General features: G+C 39.9%; 1 pseudogene; it reads left to right on the forward strand.

Moving 5' to 3' along the window:
• The first annotated feature begins 6,708 nt into the window (after positions 1-6,708).
• On the forward strand, positions 6,709-7,731 carry LOC105506073 (annotated as a pseudogene).
• The last annotated feature ends 11,149 nt before the right edge of the window (positions 7,732-18,880 follow it).

The raw sequence follows: 18,880 nt of genomic DNA on the forward strand, positions 1-18,880 counted from the left end.
CAGCAGCAGAGGCTGCAGGAGATAGAATATTGCTGACCAGCGAGTGTTGCTGTCTGATTCTTGCTCTGGAAACTTCGTCTCAGAGGTGTGCCCAGCCGTGTGAGGTGTGAGGTGTTGGTCTGCACCTAGTGAGGTATGTCTCCCAGTTAGGTTACTCAAGGGTCAGGGACCCACGTGAGCATGCAGTCTGTACGTTCTTAGATCTCAACCTCCATGCTGGGAGACCCACTGCTCTCTTCAAAGCTGTCAGACAGGATCATTTACATCTGCAGAGGTTTCTGCTGCTTTTTGTTTAGCTATGCCCTGTCCCCAGAGGTGGAGTCTACAGAGGCAGGCAGGCCTCCTGGAGCTGAGGTGGGCTCCACCTCGTTCGCGCTTCCTGGCAGCTTTGTTTACATACTTAAGCCTCAGCAATGGCAGGCACCCCTCCCCTAGCCTCGCTGCTGCCTTGCAGTTAGATCTCAGACTGCTGTGCTAGCAATGAGGGAGGCTCTGTGGGCATGGGACCCTCTGGCCAGGTGTGGGATATAATCTGGTGTGCCGTTTGCTAAGACCCTTGGTAAAGCGCAGTATTAGGGTGAGAGTTACCCTATTTTCAGGTGTTGTGTGTCTCAGTTTCCCTTGGCTATGAAAAGGGATTCCCTTCCCCCTTGTGCTTCCCAGGTGAGGCGATGCCTCTCCCTGCTTCAGCTCTCACTGGTCGGGCTGCATCAGCTGACCAGCACCGATTGTCCAGCACTCCCCAGTGAGATGAACCCGGTATCCCAGTTGAAAATGCAGAAATCACCCGTCTTCTGTGTCACTCGCGCTGTGAGCTGGAGGCTGGAGCTGTTCCTATTCGGCCATCTTGCTCAGGATCCCTGAATGTCCTCAAAAGAAGATTGGATCATTAATGAAAGAAAGTCTATAAAGACTGGACATCTCTTTATTTTAGCTGAAATGTTTACTCCTCCTGTATCCACTATCAGCTTTAGTTTTATACCCAATCTATTTAGAGCAACACAAAATGAATTTCTCTTGCCACAGTAAATGTCTTTAAATAGTCGAAGAGCATTATCCACCCCTCTCCAAGATTTTTTCTTTTTGGTCTACCCCTTCATTGTGTTAGTTTCACTAAAAGAACTAAATAATAAAAACACTATGCTATTTAAAGAAATGATTAAACTTGCAGGGTATGTATTCTTGGAGTAATTAATATTTGACCAGAGAAGGAGTATAGTGTAGTAGTTAAATCTATGGGCTCAAATCCTGTCTGTGTCACTTATTAGCTTGTGATGTTGGACCAGTTACTTAATCTTCTTGTGTCTTAGTTTATTTGTAAGATGAGGATAATAATATTATCTAACTTATAGGGTGGTTATCAACATTTAATTAGTTAATACATATAAAGCTCTTAGAATAGTGCCTGTCACATAGTAAGTACCCAACACATTTTAGCTGTTATTATTAACTCACATATATTTATCCTCCACATAAGACTATTTGATCCATTGGTCAATCAGCAAATGCCTTTATTTTTTAAGTCCTTATAATTTTACCAACATGTTTACATATGTATATATGCATATAGTATATATTTATAAATGTATTATAAAATTATGTTAATAAAAAAACTTAAGAAGGTCAATGTTGAAAATTTTTACCAGATGAGAGATTATCCAGATAACTTCAATCTGAAATTTGGCATTGTTGTCTCTATTTAGGGTTCAACACCAATTTACTTTCTCCAAATTTCTTTGCATTTATTTTTCAAAAGTCGCTTGTTCACTTTCAGACATAATTTTGTCAATTGAAATTTTGTCCAAAATATAATTGGCATGGCTTTAAGACATCACAGAGCCCAAGGAGTGGCTTTGCCCAATAAAAGAAAAACACACAGTGCCTCTATTTGTAAATGTTTATCAATGAGCAAACTATGTATACTTTTTATTTTAATGCTATAGATATTAAACACTTACTGGATGCAAGACATAGTGTTTTACACAGAAGGAATCAGTCTTTCTTCTTAAAGAACTTCCAGTGCAGTGGAAGATATGAAACATAGTTATAGAGAGACCTAACACCACAGTTCAACAGATTGTGACTTTCAAGTGATGGATATAGACAGTGTTTGAAGAGTTCTGCAGAAGCAAGCTCAAAGTGGCTGGGGTAGTCAGGGAAAGCTTCCCAAGAAAGAAAGAAACAAGGTGCGGCTTCATGAATGAGCAGTGGTCAAGCCAGGGTGGGGTGGGCTGTCCCAAGAACATGAACAGGCACAGAGGTAGCAATGCCCAAAACATATTCAAGCGCTGCTGAGCTGGAAGACAGGGTTTTTGTAGGCAAACAGAAAGGGAAAACTGAAAATGATAATCCTGAGATACTGTGGGTCCCTGAATAATAAAAAGCTGAAGGCTCAATTATGAAACCAAATTTAAAACATAATGTCAATGAATCAAAAGATACATTAGATAAACATGTCAATGATGTTAGATTTTACTATATATGTTTAAAGATTAAAGGAATCTTAATTCATAAATGTAATGTCTTGACTCAATTAAATGCTCATGCTTCAAGAGTTTTGTCAAATTTTGCTTTCTTAGTTTCTTTTTGTGCAAAGCTCATATATGACTTCAGGGTCCTTTGATTTCAGCCAGAATGCCTGCAGAGATTGCAAATTAAGACAGAATGAAAGCAGACTCAAAGGAAAACCTGCTAAAACAAGATTTATAATTCTTATTCCTATGTATTAGCTGGCAGGTCTGTGAAACAGTATAGTGGGGTGAGCATCAAAACACTCACATTCTTTATTTTTCTTGACTTTCTCATTGAGCACTGATGTAGCCCTAATAAAATAATGCTCCTATACTCTAGGTTTCCTATTTATAGATTCATGACAATGCAATGTCCCTGATCACTGTGCAGCAAGGTTGTGTGAAAGAAATATGTGAAAGAAAATGCATTTGGGGTCAGCTTTGCCCCTTCTCTGGACCTCTCCAACAGCCCTGTCAGGTTTCTGGTGCCTACTCTGTCCCCATCACCCATTGCCCACATTAGAGCAAGAGATCCCTTCAAAGACAAACCTTATCGCATTGCTCTTCTCTTCAAACCTTGTCCGAATAAAGATATCAAACCCTTGGCCTGGCTTACAAGTTCTGTGAGTCTAGTCCCTACCAAACCCCTGCATCTGCATCTCACACCATGCCCCTGCTCCCTCATACCATCTCTCACACAGGACACTTACTGCTGCCACAGGGCCTTTGCATATGTTGTTTTGCCACCTCCTTACCCTAAAAATCCTCTTCATACCCAGCCCTCACCTCCACATCACTCCACAGGAAAACAAGACCTCCTAGACCATTTAGGTCCCTTGATTCTATGATTCCTAGGAGCCATGTCACCTTTTATGACACCAGTGAGCACAGCTATAATTCTGCATTTGTTTTGTGATTAGTTCCATAATGTCTGGATCCTCCTGGACTGTAGGCTCCATGAGGACAAAGACAGTGTCTTTTTTCTTCTTATCATATAATTACTGGTATGCACAGAATGTCTCATGGGACCCTGAATAATAAAAAAACTGAATATAAGATATTAAACAATATTTGTTGAGTTTATTCATGAATTTACCAGTTGTGTGGCTTTTAAAATAGAGATAAATAATGATAGCATCTACAGAAGGCTGTTGGTCTACTTCACAGGAATGTTATCAAGATTACCTACATCAACATGAGATGGCAAAACATGCTATGGACGAATGTCAGTCTCTATTTATTATAGAGATTGCTGAGAACAAGATGAGATAATACCACATAAAATCTTTAGCTCATAGGTGAGCTAAAAAGCCTTATTATTTCAGAGGAAACTCTTAGTTTGATAGCATATCAGTGAAAAGCTCCTACAAGACAGGATAATATGCCAATCGACAATATTCAAGATTGCTCAGCCTTTTTGAGGTGCAAATTTATGAATTATTTATGCTATCTTTGTTACTTTTGACTCCATACATGACACCAAAGAGTGGCTTTCTTGCTGTGGTGTTCTTGCTTGCTGTAGATTGCTGACAAGAGGCAATAGCATTTGAAGCATCTCGTCTCCTCTGACACAATGTGATTGGCTGTCTTTTAAGCTTCTTTGCCTGACTCATCATAGCCAAAACCTGAGCCTATAAAATCACATGGACTTTGGCTTAGAAGACTTTCTTATTACCTTATCAAATAAATCATCCCTGAATAGAAGCATTGGGAAAATGCCTCAGTGCACTATATTATATTATAGTATATATGGAAAGTACTAAATATAATATATATATGTGTACATATATATGTATATATAATACAATACATTGTATTTGTTCTCCTGGCATAAAGTTTCAGCATTTATTTAGTGACGCATAGCTAGGGTTGCATGTATCATAGTTTATAGTTGAGTGTGTGTGTGTGTGTGTGTGTGTGTGTGTGTATGTATGTTTATGTATGCATATGTGACTAGCAGAGATGGCTAAAAGAAACCACAGAAATGATTTGTTCTTTTAAACAAAACGTTGACTAAATATATCAAATCATGACCCAGAGCCATATTGTTGAAAGATTTCTTATGTTTTTAACTCAACAATGTGTTTGTCAGAAAAATTTCATGAATTACATTTCCAGTGAGAAGTAAGAACTTATTTTAAGATACTTTTTGTGAGATACAGCTTTTTAAAATTTTTTGGTAACTATGACTTTGGTAAGTGGATCTGACCTGGGGGTCATACTGATACAGTTGACCCTTGAACAACACAGAGGTTAGGGGTGCCCACCCCCATACAGTTGAAAATTTGTGTATAACCTTGGACTCCTCCAAAATTTTACTAATAGCCTACTGTTGATTGGAAGCCTTACTGATAACATAAACAGTTGATCAACACATATTTTGTCTATGTATTATGTAGTCTATTCTTCCAACAAAGTAAACTAGAGAAAAAGAAATATTATTAAGAAAATCATAAAGAAGAGAAATATGTTTACTATTCATTAAGCGGAAGTGGATTACCATAAAGGTCTGTATCCTCATCCTCTTCACATTGAATAGGCTAAGGAGGAGGAGGAAGAGGAGGGGTTCATCCTGCTGTCTCAGCAGCAGGAGGCAGGAGAAAATCTACATATAAGTAAGCCCAGCAGTTCAAACCCATGTTGTTTCTCAAAGAAAATAATATTTAAAACATCATAAGTTATATCCTAATTTTACATATAAGAATAAAAGCTAGGCTGCTGAGTTTCAAATGAATTCATAATATAATTATGTTCTAGAAAACAGGAAAATTCTAAATGTACCAGAAAATACAGCCTTCTTTGAACTTGTCATATTGAAAAAATAATTAAAACTGAATTTTAGTGCAGGTAGACAGTCTATTAGTCAATGAGAATGAAATCATGTTCTTGAAACCAGGAATCCTGAGAGCACCCACAGATCCTCTGAAAGAAGTCAATTGCTCCTGGAGGACCTGGGAGATACCCAAAATACTGTAAGTGCCCCAACTGCTGAAGTAGAAAAAAGAGATGCTCCACACACCCACACTGGGGAAACTGAAGGTCTGTATGTGGGAGAAGTTTTTGACCTTACCTGGAGCTGAGTCAATTCAGAGAGTAGGCCGGGCATGGTGGCTCATGCCTGTAATCCCAGCACTTTGGGGGACTGAGGTGGGCGGATCACGAGGCCAGGAGTTCGAGACCAGCCTGACCAACATGGTGAAACCCTATCTCTACTAAAAATACGAAAAATAGCCAGGCATGGTAGTGCATGCCTATAATCCCAGCTACTCAGGAGGCTGAGGCAGGAGAATCACTTGAACCCAGGAGGCTGAGGGTGCAGTGAGCCAAGATCTCACCACTGTACTCCAGCCTGGGCAACAGAGCGAGACTCTGTCTTAGGAGAAAAAAAAAATTAGAGAGCAGAGTGAAATACAGGGGCAGAGGAAGCCCCAAGATAAGGCCCTGGGAGCTCTCTGGGTCCCCAAGCAGGCCATTCAGGCCTGGCAACACAGCGATCCTTCAGGAGGACAGCCAGAGGCGCAGGGGAAAATGCCACAGGGAGAAGAAAGTCTCCAGCTGAACTTTGTAACAATTTGAACGGGGCGAGAAGCCTCCTGGCCAGAACTCAGGGGAGGGCACGAATCTGGTGTGCAGACTCCACAGGTGGGGGAAGAACCAAACCCTTATCTTTAGCAGCTGGGAAGTGGGTAGCCTGGGGCAAGTTCTCAAGCCCTGCTGCCCACTGCCTGGAAACAGACTCGGGGCTATTAGAAGGGTCACAGTGGGAGTGAGACTGGCCCTTTGGTTTGAGTGGGAGCTGGGTGAGACCTGTGACTGCTGGCTTTTCTCCACTTCCTTGACAACCCGCATGACTAAGCAGAGACAGCCATAATCCTCGTAGGTACACAATTCCATTGACCTGGGAACCTCAGCCCCATCCCCCACAGCAGCCGCAGCAAGACCCATCCAAGGAAAGTCTGAGCTCAGACACGCCCTGCCCTGACCTTACCTGATGGGCCTTCCCTATCCACCTTGGTAGCTGAAGACAAATGGCATATACTCTTGGAAGTTCTAGGACCCTGCCCACTGCCAGTTCCTCTCCATACTACCACAGCTGATGCTCTCTGGAAAGCGCCACCTCTCAGCAGGAGTCCAACAAACACAAAAGTAGAGCATTAAACCACCTTAGCAGACCCAGCGCAGTCAGGAGCACCCCAGGATGAGCTCAGCGGTGGCCAACCACTGGGCGTGGTTGCTGGTGCTCAGCTTCCTGTTTGGGTGCAATGTTCTTAGGATCCTCCTCCTGTCCTTCTCATCATTCATGTCCAGGGTGCTGCAGGCGGACGCAGAGCAGGAGTCACAGATGAGAGCGGAGATCCACGCAGGATCTCTCCAAGGTCCAGGTAGAAACTCTCCATGGTCAACATGATGGAGGAGTTTGCCAGCTATGCCGTGCTAGAAAGAAAGATCAACAAGATGACGGATAAGCTCAAAACCCACGTGAAAGCTCGGACAACTCAATTAGCCAAGATAAAATGGATGACAAGTGTCACTTTCTATGTATTGCAGGTTGCCCTGATGATCTCACTCATTTGGAAGTATTATTCTGTCCCCGTGGCTGTTGTCCGGAAAAAATGGATAACCCCTCTAGATCACCTGGTAGCCTTTCCTACTAGAATAGCAGGTGGTGTTGGAATTATCTGTTGGATTTTAGTCTGTAACAAAATTGTGGCTATTGTGCTGCATCCGTTTAGCTGAACAGGAAGATGGATACAGCTATGAGACTTTTAAAAATAGATTTTCTCTTATTAGGTTAAAAACCTGGTTTACACTGTTTTTTTTTTAAGAAACAAAAGTGCACAGTTTAGATTTTTTGGTCGAATATGTTTGTTCTTGGACTTTATGAGAGATTCTTAAAAGAATCATGATTTTCTACACGTGTCATTGAGCCAAGAAAGTCCAGTTTATGACACGTATGTACCAATGAACACCGTCCCAGATCCATACGAAATGTGAAATGTTCAGTGGCATCTCCATGCCGTCACTTTTGATTTGCATTCTTGTGTATTTTGGTCATATTGCCAGCTGGGAAGTCAAAGTTTTTTTAACAACTTAAGTTCTTTGAAGACTTAGTGCTGTTTTTAATATAGTTTAGAAAGTAACTTAATTTTAATACCACTACTAAGAATTTGAAAACTTCTTCTTTAATCATTTTCAATATAACTAAAAGAACAGCACTAATTGACATCATTCAGGCTTTTTCTCCCTGTGTTTAACATGTCATTTGTTGAGCAAGGGTTGTACAGTATTATCTACTTGAGGCTGTTAATTTTTCATTATAGTGTTTTGTAACTGTATCCATGAGACCTGTATCCAGCCTGTATCCATGAGACCATAATGCGTTGTTTCGTGCTCAAATTGTGCTTTGTAATCGAACCATTTTGAATGAAGTGTATTTTAGAGGCATTTAATATTTATGCTCTTTAGAATGGAACACAGAAAACAAACCTTATAAGGCCTGATTACATTAGTCTGAACCAATAACCTGTATGGCCCACAAAGTATAATTCTGCTAAATGTTTTTTAAAACACTTTTTTAAAAAATTAAAATCTTTTCTAATTAAAATCTTTGCAAGTGAATAAAAAAATACAAAAGATAAATGAAACAAAAAGTTGGTTCTTTGAAAAGATAAATAAAATCGATAGCTCATTACCAAGATTAACCAAGAAAAGAAGAGAGAAAATCCAAATACAGGTATGCACCATCACACCTGGTTAATTTTTTGTATCTTTAGTAGAGACGGGGTTTCACCATGTTAGCCAGGCTGGTCTTGAACTCCTGACCTCGTGATCTGCCTGCCTCAGTCTCCCAAAGTGCTGGAATTACAGGCGTGAACCACTGCACCAGGCCTGATCCTGCCATCTCTGACAACATGGATGAACCTGGAGGACATTATGTTGAATAAAATAAACCAAATAACTAAAGACAAATGCTGCATAATATATTATATGTGGAATCTAAAAAAGTTGAGCTCGTAGATGCAGTGTAGAATGGTGGTTACCAGGAGCTGGGAGGTGGAGAAAGTAGGGAGATGTTTGTCAGAGGGTATGTTTCAGTTAGACAGTGTAAATCTGTTCTAGAGATCTGAGGTACAATATGGTGACTATAGTTAACATTAATGTACAGTCATGCACTGCATAACAACATTTTGATCAACAATGGACCAGATATATGATGGCAGTTCTCATAGGGTTATAAGGGAACTGAAAATTTCCCATCACCTAGTGACCTTGTAACTGTCCTAATGTCATAGACAACACATCGCTCATGTGTTTGAGATGATGCTAGTGTCAACAAACCTGCTGCACTGCCAGTTACATGAAAGTATAGCACATACACAACATAATATTTGATGATGATAATAAATGACAAGGTTACTGGTTTATATATTTACTGTATTATACTTTTTATTATTTTGGAGTGTTCTGCTTCTACACAAAAAAAAGCTTACTGTAAAACAGCCTCAGGCGGATCCTTCAGGAGCTATTCCAGAGGCAGGCATTGTTATCATAGGAGGTGACAGCTCCGTGCATGCTATTGTCCCTGAAGACCTTCCAGTGGGACAGGATTTGGAGGTGGAAGACAGTGATATTAATGATCTTGACCCTGTATATGTCTTGGCTAAGGTGTGTGTTTGTGTTTTAGTTTTTAACAAAAAATTTCCCAAAATTAAAAAAATTAAAACATAGAAAAAAGCTTATAAAATAAGGATATAAAGAAAGAAAATACTTTTGGACAGCTGTACAATATGTGTTTTAAGCTAAGTGTTATGACAAAAGAGTCAAAATTTTTTTAAAATTTAAAAGTTAATAAAGTAAAAAAGTTACAGTAAGCTAAGGTTATTACTGAAGAAGAGAACATTAAAGAAATATAGTTTAAGCCGGGCGAGGTGGTGGGCGCCTGTAGTCCCAGCTACTCGGGAGGCTGAGGCAGGAGAATGGCGTGAACCTGGGAGGCGGAGCTTGCAGTGAGCCAGGATCGCGCCACCGCACTCCAGCCTGGGATGCAGAGAGAGACTCCGTCTCAAAAAAAAAAAAGCAATATAGTGTAGCCTAAGTATACAGTGTTTGTAGCCTACAGTAGTGTACAGTATTGGCCTAGGCCTCCACAGTGACTTACCACTCACTCACTGAGTCACCCATAGCAACCTTCAACCCTGCACACTTCATTCATGCTAAGTGCCCTGTACAGGCATATCTTTTTTTTTTTTGTCTTTTTTACAGCATTTTCACTGTACCTTTTCTAAGTTTAACTATGTTTAGATACACAAATACTTACCATTGTGTTACAATTGCCTATGGTATTAAGCACAGAAACAGGGTATACAGGTTTGTTGCCTAGAAGCAGTAGGCCATACACCTAGCCTAGATGTGTCATGGGCTTCCCACGTAGGTTTGTGTAGGTACACTCCACAATGTTCGCACTACAGTGAAATCTCTTTTTTTTTTGGTTGAGACGGAGTCTGGCTCTGTCGCCCAGGCTGGAGAGCAGTGGCCGTATCTCAGCTCACTGCAAGCTCCGCCTCCCGGGTTTACGCCATTCTCCTGCCTCAGCCTCCCTGAAATCTCTTAATGATGCATTTCTCAGAACATATTCCCATCATCAAGCGATGCGTGAATGTATTATATACTTGAAATTTGCTAAGAGGGTAGACGTTAAGTGTTCTTATCACACACAGAAAAGTAACTATGTGAGGTAATGGATATGTCAATTAGCTTGATTGTGGTAATCATTTCATGATGTATACATGCGTTAAATCATCATGTAGTATGCCTTAAATGTGTACATTTTTTATTTGTCAATCACATCTCACTAAAGCTGGGAAAAAATCCATATTCTCTTTTAAACCTACAGATGAATACCTGGGAAGGTTTTGTGTGTTTATGGGAGATCATGCAGATTATGGGAAGGGCTTTTGTTTATTCTTTCCATACTTGAAAGATTTCCACAGCCTGCAGCTGCTAACACACTGAACTATTTGCTACTCAAAATAAACAACCTGTATTTCCCCTCTCTGGGCAGGAGGCACTGACCCACTTCTAAATCCTACCTGTGTCCCAGGGTCCAGAGCAATGCCACTTCCTGCGTGCATTGTTCCTCTCATCGCCCCTGCCTCCGGTCTTTGGCATTTACATGACTCTAGGCATTATTGCTTTCGAGCTTGGATAACAGATATTGATGTTCTGTCTCTGCACTAAGAGCACAATCAGGCTTACACTGCCTGAGCCAGAGAAGGCACACCACTAAACAGATTACGTTTAGCTTGGCCCACAAAATCAAATTATTTAGTTGCAAAGATTGAGAAATTTTACAAAAACAAAACAAAACAAAACAAAAAAACCCCTCTAGTCTTTTGGGCTTCTCTTGGAAAACCAGAAGATCTGGCATCTCGACTCACACTCCTTTAATAGATACAATGAGCGGAAATCTACTCCCCATTAAAGAGGACTTACAGTCTTCATTTCACTTGAAGTTCCACCGCAGGCATTTGAATATGCTACTGCTTGTTTAGGCCGTGGTTGGCAGAAGATGCCCAAACTCGTTGTTGAATGAACCATACAACCAACAAGCCAAGCATGTCTTCTCACTTAGCAAGTTGCCGTATTTATTTCTGGTACCTTTCCCATTCTTAAGGGCTTTGGTACAGCCGGAATAAACAGTTGACAGCACTGTCTCTTTCACTTCTAATTTGATTCTTTTGCATAGCATGTCATGTTTTCACATGTTAAACTGAGAGCCTGCCCCTGCCATTAATTCATTTCTGGTCATGGTCCAGCAGGGATCAAGAGCAGCCTATTAACTTTCATAGTTGTTTTTAACCGTATTTTTAGGGTTTCTTTTTCTGTTTATTAATTCACTTTTGAGGGGAAGTTTTGAGTCCATTCACGCGAGACTCAAGATTTAAGTAGCTCTGATTTAGACAAGTGCATGGTGATCCTGTCTACACTGCTGTGCTCCTGTCATCTTAACTTGTGGCGGGACAGTGTTACCCGCTCGCAGACAGACCAGGGTCAGTAAGCCACAGATCATGCCATGTCCTGGAGCCACCTGAGACCACCACCTGCACCTACACCCAAAGTCAGGATAAAACCAGGTGCCCTGGAGAAGTCTACTTGAATTATTCCTCAACAGAAAATTATGCCCTGTAGAAGCTGAGTGCAGCTCCTCACAGTGATCCAGACCACACTTATAGCTACTAGTTGAATACACCATAAGAACATTTACTTTATAAGCTTTTAGATTTCAAACTACACATTTTTATAGCTAAAATCGTCTCATCAGATTTTCACCTTTACATTATAGCTGGTGGAACTGAATTAATAAATGTAAACCACAGAGATTCAGCCCTGATAAAATAATTTCACGACTTCACAGCATAGCTATGAGGATCAAGTAAGTGACCCAGCATAAATCTCACAGCAATACTTTTTTTTTTTTTTTGAGATGGAGTCTTGCTCTGTTGCCCAGGCTGGAGTGCAGTGGCAAGATCTTGGCTCACTGCAAGCTCCACCTCCCAGGTTCACGCTGTTCTCCTGCCTCAGCCTCCCGAGTAGCTGAGACTACAGGCGCCCACCACCACGCCCGGCTAATGTTTTATATTTTTAGTAGAGACGGGGTTTCACTGTGTTAGCCAGGATGGTCTCAATCTCCTGACCTCGTGATTCGCCCATCTCGGCGTCCCAAAGTGCTGGGATTACAGGCTTGAGCCACCGCGCCCAGTCAGCAATTCTTTAAGATGTTCTGAGTATAGATATTTCTTATAAGTGTCTGCCAACTTGCTACCACTGAGTATTCAACCAGAAAAATGAAAAAGAAATGTAGTGATAATTAAATTAACAATTTCTCAGAGACCTTTAGCATGTGAATAAATGTGTCAGAAATTCGTATCAGGTGCTGTGAAGACTCAAATGTCATCCTATCCTACACGTGCTGTCATTGACTCCAGCAGCATGTCTACCATAAAGAGTTGCTTAAAAAACAGTTTGTGAATACCTTAGATTTCAAAAGCATCATTTTAACCAAACTCTGTGAATTGAAAGTATTTTTCCTGAAAAGAAATATTAAAATCCATTCCCTCACATTGTAAGTTTCAGAAGTAAAATATGACAGTAAACAGTTTTTCCAAAGTGCAATGACTAACTTTTTAACTTTTCCCCACTTTTTTGCCACTTAAAATGAGCAAAGACTCATTTTTTTTTTGGCCTAAAATATTTTACTCCCAGTTCTGGATTTCCGAGCTAGATTTCAATTCCAAGTCCCAAAAGGTATCCCAAACGACCATGTGTTTCAAGAGCTAATCATCTCTTTAACAACTTCAACTTCAAGAATAGCCTCATGACTCTGGCTTAACTGAAAGTGTTCTCAGTAACTGGCCTTCCCTTTCTCTAATGATTCTAAGTTTTGTTAACTTAAAAAAAAATCACACAGTTATAAGTTTGGAAAGGAGAGAAGGAGACTTTATTTTTTATAAAGGGTTTTAGCCTACAAGGTCAGGTTGGGAAGCATGCCTCAGGCCAAGACCAGAAACAAGCACTTCGAAGGAAGAGGGGAGGGGTAGGAGCTTTATGTTGAACTGGTTGACAAAACATACATATTCAACAGGTTACAGGAGGAGCTATGAATATTCATGAAGGTGATCTTGGCACATGTATATTGAATAAACATGTATGTAACATATGACCTACGTTCACTTTAGGATGATGACTGAACATTTAAATGCATTAGAGTTAGGCCTTATATATCAAAAAGTCTTTTCAGGACGTGAAGAAAGGCAAGTGCACAGTCTCTGTAAACTGGCCAAGAGCAGTCCGTGGTGGGTGGTCTTCTCATCAGGAGAAAGACACTAAAATCAGTTTCTTGTGCAATCAGAGCTGTACTTTTGGCTAATGGAACAGGGCGTTAGTCAGCGTCTGGGAACGGATAAGTTATAATTGTTTTAATATTGCTTATCTTGACGTCAGTGCTTGTTTAGCTACCAGGGAAATAGAAAAAGTTTGTGGCCATTAGAACATAGTTTATGCTCTAAGTGTAGGGGTGCATGGCTTAACCCTTGCCTGGCATGGCCTTTTTATAATTTCACATCTGTCCTGTTTATAATTTCACATCTTATTGCCACGAAGAGTCTGCCCTGTCAGCCTTATGATCTCTATGTTAATATTGATGTTAGTCGGTTGTGTCTAAACTCCAAAAAGGAGAGATTATAATGAGGCACGTCTGACCTCTTGTCATGTTTTTAAGGATTTTCTGGGGTCCTCTTGGCCAAGAGGGGGATCTGTTCAGTTTTTGGGTGCTTAGGATTTTATTTTACTTTATAGTTTGAAGAATGATTAAGGCTCTACTTATAAAATATATGAAAGGGAAGCACTATAGAAGGGAAATTTGCAAAATCTTATTTTCGTATTCTCTGGGAAGACAATGCATTATTTTTAAGTAGCCTAATTATTGAAGCTCAGTTTCAAGCAGTTCATCTTCCATTGAATCATCAAGTTATAAGGTTCTGAACTAAGCCTGACCATTCGTGGTCTCTATTGTCTTCGTGAGTTCAGCAGGAAAAGAAGACAAAGCATACATGGGAAATCTTTAATTTAAAAAGCACACTTCCTGGAGGTCAGCCCTGACAGCCACACTATCTCCTGTATACCAGAGTTCCCAACCAGTCACTGGCTCGCCATGCATCAGCCTTGTAGACAGCAAGTTGAGGGGCTGCGTTTCATGGTGGGGTCTTCTCTGCAGATTACAAACATTTGCAGTGGGGTGAAAATGAAAGCGAGCCATGGTGGGAGAACAGAACACACAAAATACCCCCTTCTTATGTAAGGGAATTATCTACTTTGGCATGCTTTTTATCTTGAGAAAGAAATAGTGAAAAGTTGATTTTCTAAACAACGTGAAGGACACTTGAAGAGTATGTTTCTCTTGGCAGGACGAATACATTTGGAAAACTGTCCTTGTGACTTGGGTAGCAATGGCTTGGAGGAGAAATGGGCATTTACTTAATGGATGGTCTATAACACTGTATACCCTAACTGTCTAAAAGAGATACGGTGGGGTACACTAAGTGGTGAAGCAGCTGTGGAAGGGGAGATGGATCCGTGAGCTGCAACCTCTGGAAACTTGCCTAGTGCTCTGACCTCACAGACATGTGCCTGAACTGCTTTCTGGAAGTCCCTTCACTCTTATCCCTGTTGTAAGGACATATCCTGAGTTACATCCCCAATAGACACCTCTAGAAATTTGAGGACGAATGGGAGTGTAGGCTTATGCTAATTGTTTTCCTAAGAAACATGCAATCCAAAACACATCAATTCAAAAAACAAAGCAGAGATACCGCTTCCTTTACACTCTATGAAACAGTTCTCCCACTCATCCATCATCCTTGTGGACATTTACAAGAAACAGTTTTGGTATTTGTTCTATCATTCATCCTTCGTGTATAGTTTAATCTGGTATTCTCTCTACCCACCTACCCAACAAGTGTTTTGTTTTGTTTTGTTTTTCTAATTTGGAGTTTTCTCAGCACCCAGCAGGGTGTGATCAATATAACTGGGTTACAATTTAAGCAAAAGTGAAATATCACTTTAAAGAGGAAACGCAAAGAATTGTAAAAGTTAAAGAAATGCGTAATGTGAACCATGAGCTACAAAGACAGAGGTATAGCACTGCCAGGAGACCATAAAAATAGCCACATGCAGGCGATAGTAGCTGCTCTCCCTCTACTTCACACTCACTCTCATGTCAGCCATGTTTGCTTTCCTTCTCTGCGCTTCCTGGAACTGACTTTTCTGTTCCTGGAATCTTTATGGTAAGGTGCAGATTACTTTGACTTGCCCACTCACGTAGTGGCATGAGTGAAAATACCCAAATGATTGTACTTGTAAAAAAAGAAAAACTGGTCCTGAATTCTGAGGTCTTGGTCTCTACTGCAAACTTACATTTTATTGGCCCAATTTTCTTTTCATCCCTGTGCTGGGTGAAGACATAGACCAAAATGCATGAAAAGAAAATATTTTACTGGAAGTGCTGTTAAATTAATTAGTGTATCTTTTTCAATAGTTCACAAACCTGGGGCTAGTAAGTAATAACTTTTAGGCAGTCAGAATCATAAAAGAATATTGATTTTTAAAATCTTTTACTGCCTGTGACTATAACCTGGGGCAGAACTAGGCAGCTTGTGATGTTTGTGGGCTTGTAAATGTTTACAAGGCTATCTGTAAAGCCAGTTTGCAGTGCCAGAGGATCAGAGGAGTCAGGAAGCCAGAGACCACCCCCTTTCCAAATCCAAGAATTTCTCTTTCTTTCTCAGTTAAAAAAACATATTTGCTGCTTGACACAGTGAGGCTGTTACCTTCTGCTGCACAAAGTTTTCATCTTTAACTTCTGTGGCACTGCATTCCCATTGTTCTTTTATTGCCCACTTTCCCTTCCCTTCCCTACTTTCCACTCAGCCTCATTACCTGTTACTTATAAGACCTTGGACAAGCCACTAAACTGTGCACTTTGTCTGTAAAATACGAAAGTTAAAAATATTTCATTAAGGTTCATCTTTCAACATGATTCTCCATTTTATTCATTCTCTTGGAGAATTTACCTGTTTGTTTCATTTATGATCTACCTGTGAAAAAGTCCTAAGACTATATCTCTAGTCCTAATTTCTCTCACTCGAAACTATCCAGATACCATTTCAATATAACTGTTCCATTAATATTGAAGACTTAGGTGTTGACCACTGCCAGTGAGAATAGACAGAAACTGGTACCCTCTTTAGGAAGCAAATTAATAATATGTCTTAAGAGTCATGAAATATATTCAGACTTATTGACCCAAGAATTCTGCTTCTAGGAATCTATCTTAAAATAATTAAAAAATATATTTTTGGAAAGCCATAAGCATAAATATGTTCATTGCCCCTTTTCCCAAATGGAAAGGAATCCAAATGACCAGTAGAAAGGGAATTAGGTAATATATGATACATTAACTTGATAAACACTAAAACACTCTTAAAATGGTTTAGTTCCATGTGACTACATGGAAATATGTGCAATATTATATGTAATATAATGTAACATAATAGCATGTGAAGGAAACCAACTATAGCTCTTACAAATTTCTTGCAGAAAATATACCACAATTATAACAATTGTGTGTTCAGGTGTCAGATCATACATTAGTTTTCATTTTGTTTTCTCTTTATCCAAGCTTCCAATTATATTTTTTATACCTCTTGCATAATTGAAGAAGAGTCAGTGCTGAAAGCCATCTCACTTCCTTTTTTTCTGAAACTTTGCCTCTCCCTGGCTTCCTGCTGGTTGGAAGTGGCCACAGTTCTTTTCAGTCCTCCAGGCGCTCTGCCCTAAAGTTTGCAATTTTTAATTTCTGTTTTCTATTTACTTCTCAGATTCAAATTATCCCCAGGTGCAGTGAAATCATCTACAACAGATTCTGTCCATTACCACACTCTGCCCAAATCTGAGCTCTCAGCCACTATAGCCAGCATGTACGTAATATCCCCTAAATAGCCTGCATATTCCCTCTTCTCACACACCCACTTTTGCTCTCTATTATCTGTTAATTTTAAATTTGGATTCCAGTTTAAATTCTCCAAGAGAACGATATAATCCAGAAAATCCTATCTTCTCTATAATCTCTAACTTCTTACCTCCTTTTACAAACATCCCCATCTCAGATCCTCTACCTTGCCAGAAGGCTCTGCTGGGTTCCACTTCCATGCTTGGTACTCATCAGTCTTCCTGGGTCCTCCTCTGAATCCCACCCTCAAGTTTGTACTATCATATCCATGTTTGGGGATGCTTTACTTTAGGTATCTTCAATCCTTATTGCACGGACTTACTCGGCATCCTAGTGAGAGTCAAAGGTGATAAAGTATTTAAAAAGTATTACACAAATATTAGGTAGTATGTTGTTATAGCATAATCCTTAAAGAATTACGGTTAATGGCTAACATTAACTTTTTTTGGTATTTGGAAAATGGAATTTAGAAACAACAGACTCTCAGTCTCAGACCAAATGCTAGGAAGGATTATGACACCCATGGATTTTTTGTCACTGAAGGCAAGAAACAGTGGTTAATAGAAGCAATGAGACCAAGACATTCCAGACTCATTTGCTAGAATTCATTAGCTTTGATCAGGGGAATGGTTTGAGCACAATATTTGTCAAAGCATTTTTAACAGCCTTGTGGATGAGACTGTGAAATGTGAGCTGGATGGTAAATTCATAGCTGGTTGAGAAACACCAAGAATCTTGATTAAGACATAGATCAACTTGAAAAGTAGGTTCTGCAGACTTACGACAAGGTACTGAGGATCTATCTGGTGCTATTCTCTTTAGCATTTTTGTCAATCACTTAAATAAATAATCAGAAAGTGTTCTTGTCAAATATGTCTAATTAAAATAGCTAGAAAGAAATAGTTTTTATAGTGAATGTCAGAAAAAGAAGAAAAAAGTCCTTCAAAGCCTAAAATTTTAGACTAATGTCAAGAAGATGAAATAAAGTACAGATAGCTATGACTCCTTCAACCCATGTTTAAAAAGTTGGCTGCTCAACTGTTGGAGTGGTGAGACTTGGTTTAACCAAAGTTGGTGTGAACAAAAAAGATTGCCAGAGGTTTTAGTTGATCGTATCTCCAATATAAGCCACACAGTTATATAGAGGCAAAAACCAGAAAAAGTCATTTGGGGGTAGTATGATAGAGTCCAGAGCAAAGGAAGTAAATATTCTCACTTTACCCTCAACTTCTTGAACCAGAACTTGGTAAACCTGTTTAATTCCAGGTGTCTTATTTTAATGAGGGAAATGGAAAATACAAAGGTAATGCAAGCAATATGACCAGAAAGAAAAATACATGGATACCAGAACAAATGAGGAAGAGGTTAAAAAAAATGGGGTGTTTAGCTTAAAAAGGGGATCATACAAGAACTGTTGTGATAGCTGGGCTCGTATACATAGCAGGCTCTCAGGTGAAAGGGGATGGAGATCCGACAGAGGAGTCAGTGTTTGCAAACAATGCTTTCATGTGCTGTAGTGCCGGTAATGCTGGGCTGCTGCACAAAGTGGAGTCACCATGAGATGAATTCCTTTGCTGCTAATGAACGAGTCAAATTAATTTTTCCTTACTAGCATATCTGTGCCTGATATGTGTGTCCAAAGCATTCTACAGAAATCAACACATGAAGAGGGAGTCTTTTTTTTTTTTTAATTTTTTACTTTAAGTTCTGGGATACATGTGCTGAACGTGCAGGTTTTTACATAGGTTTACATGTGCCGTGGTGGTTTGCTATACCTATCAACCCATCATCTAGGTTTTAAGAC

This window comes from Colobus angolensis, unplaced genomic scaffold (assembly GCF_000951035.1).
Source record: "Colobus angolensis palliatus isolate OR3802 unplaced genomic scaffold, Cang.pa_1.0 Scaffold131, whole genome shotgun sequence".
In the NCBI taxonomy this organism is placed as follows: Eukaryota; Metazoa; Chordata; class Mammalia; order Primates; family Cercopithecidae; genus Colobus; species Colobus angolensis.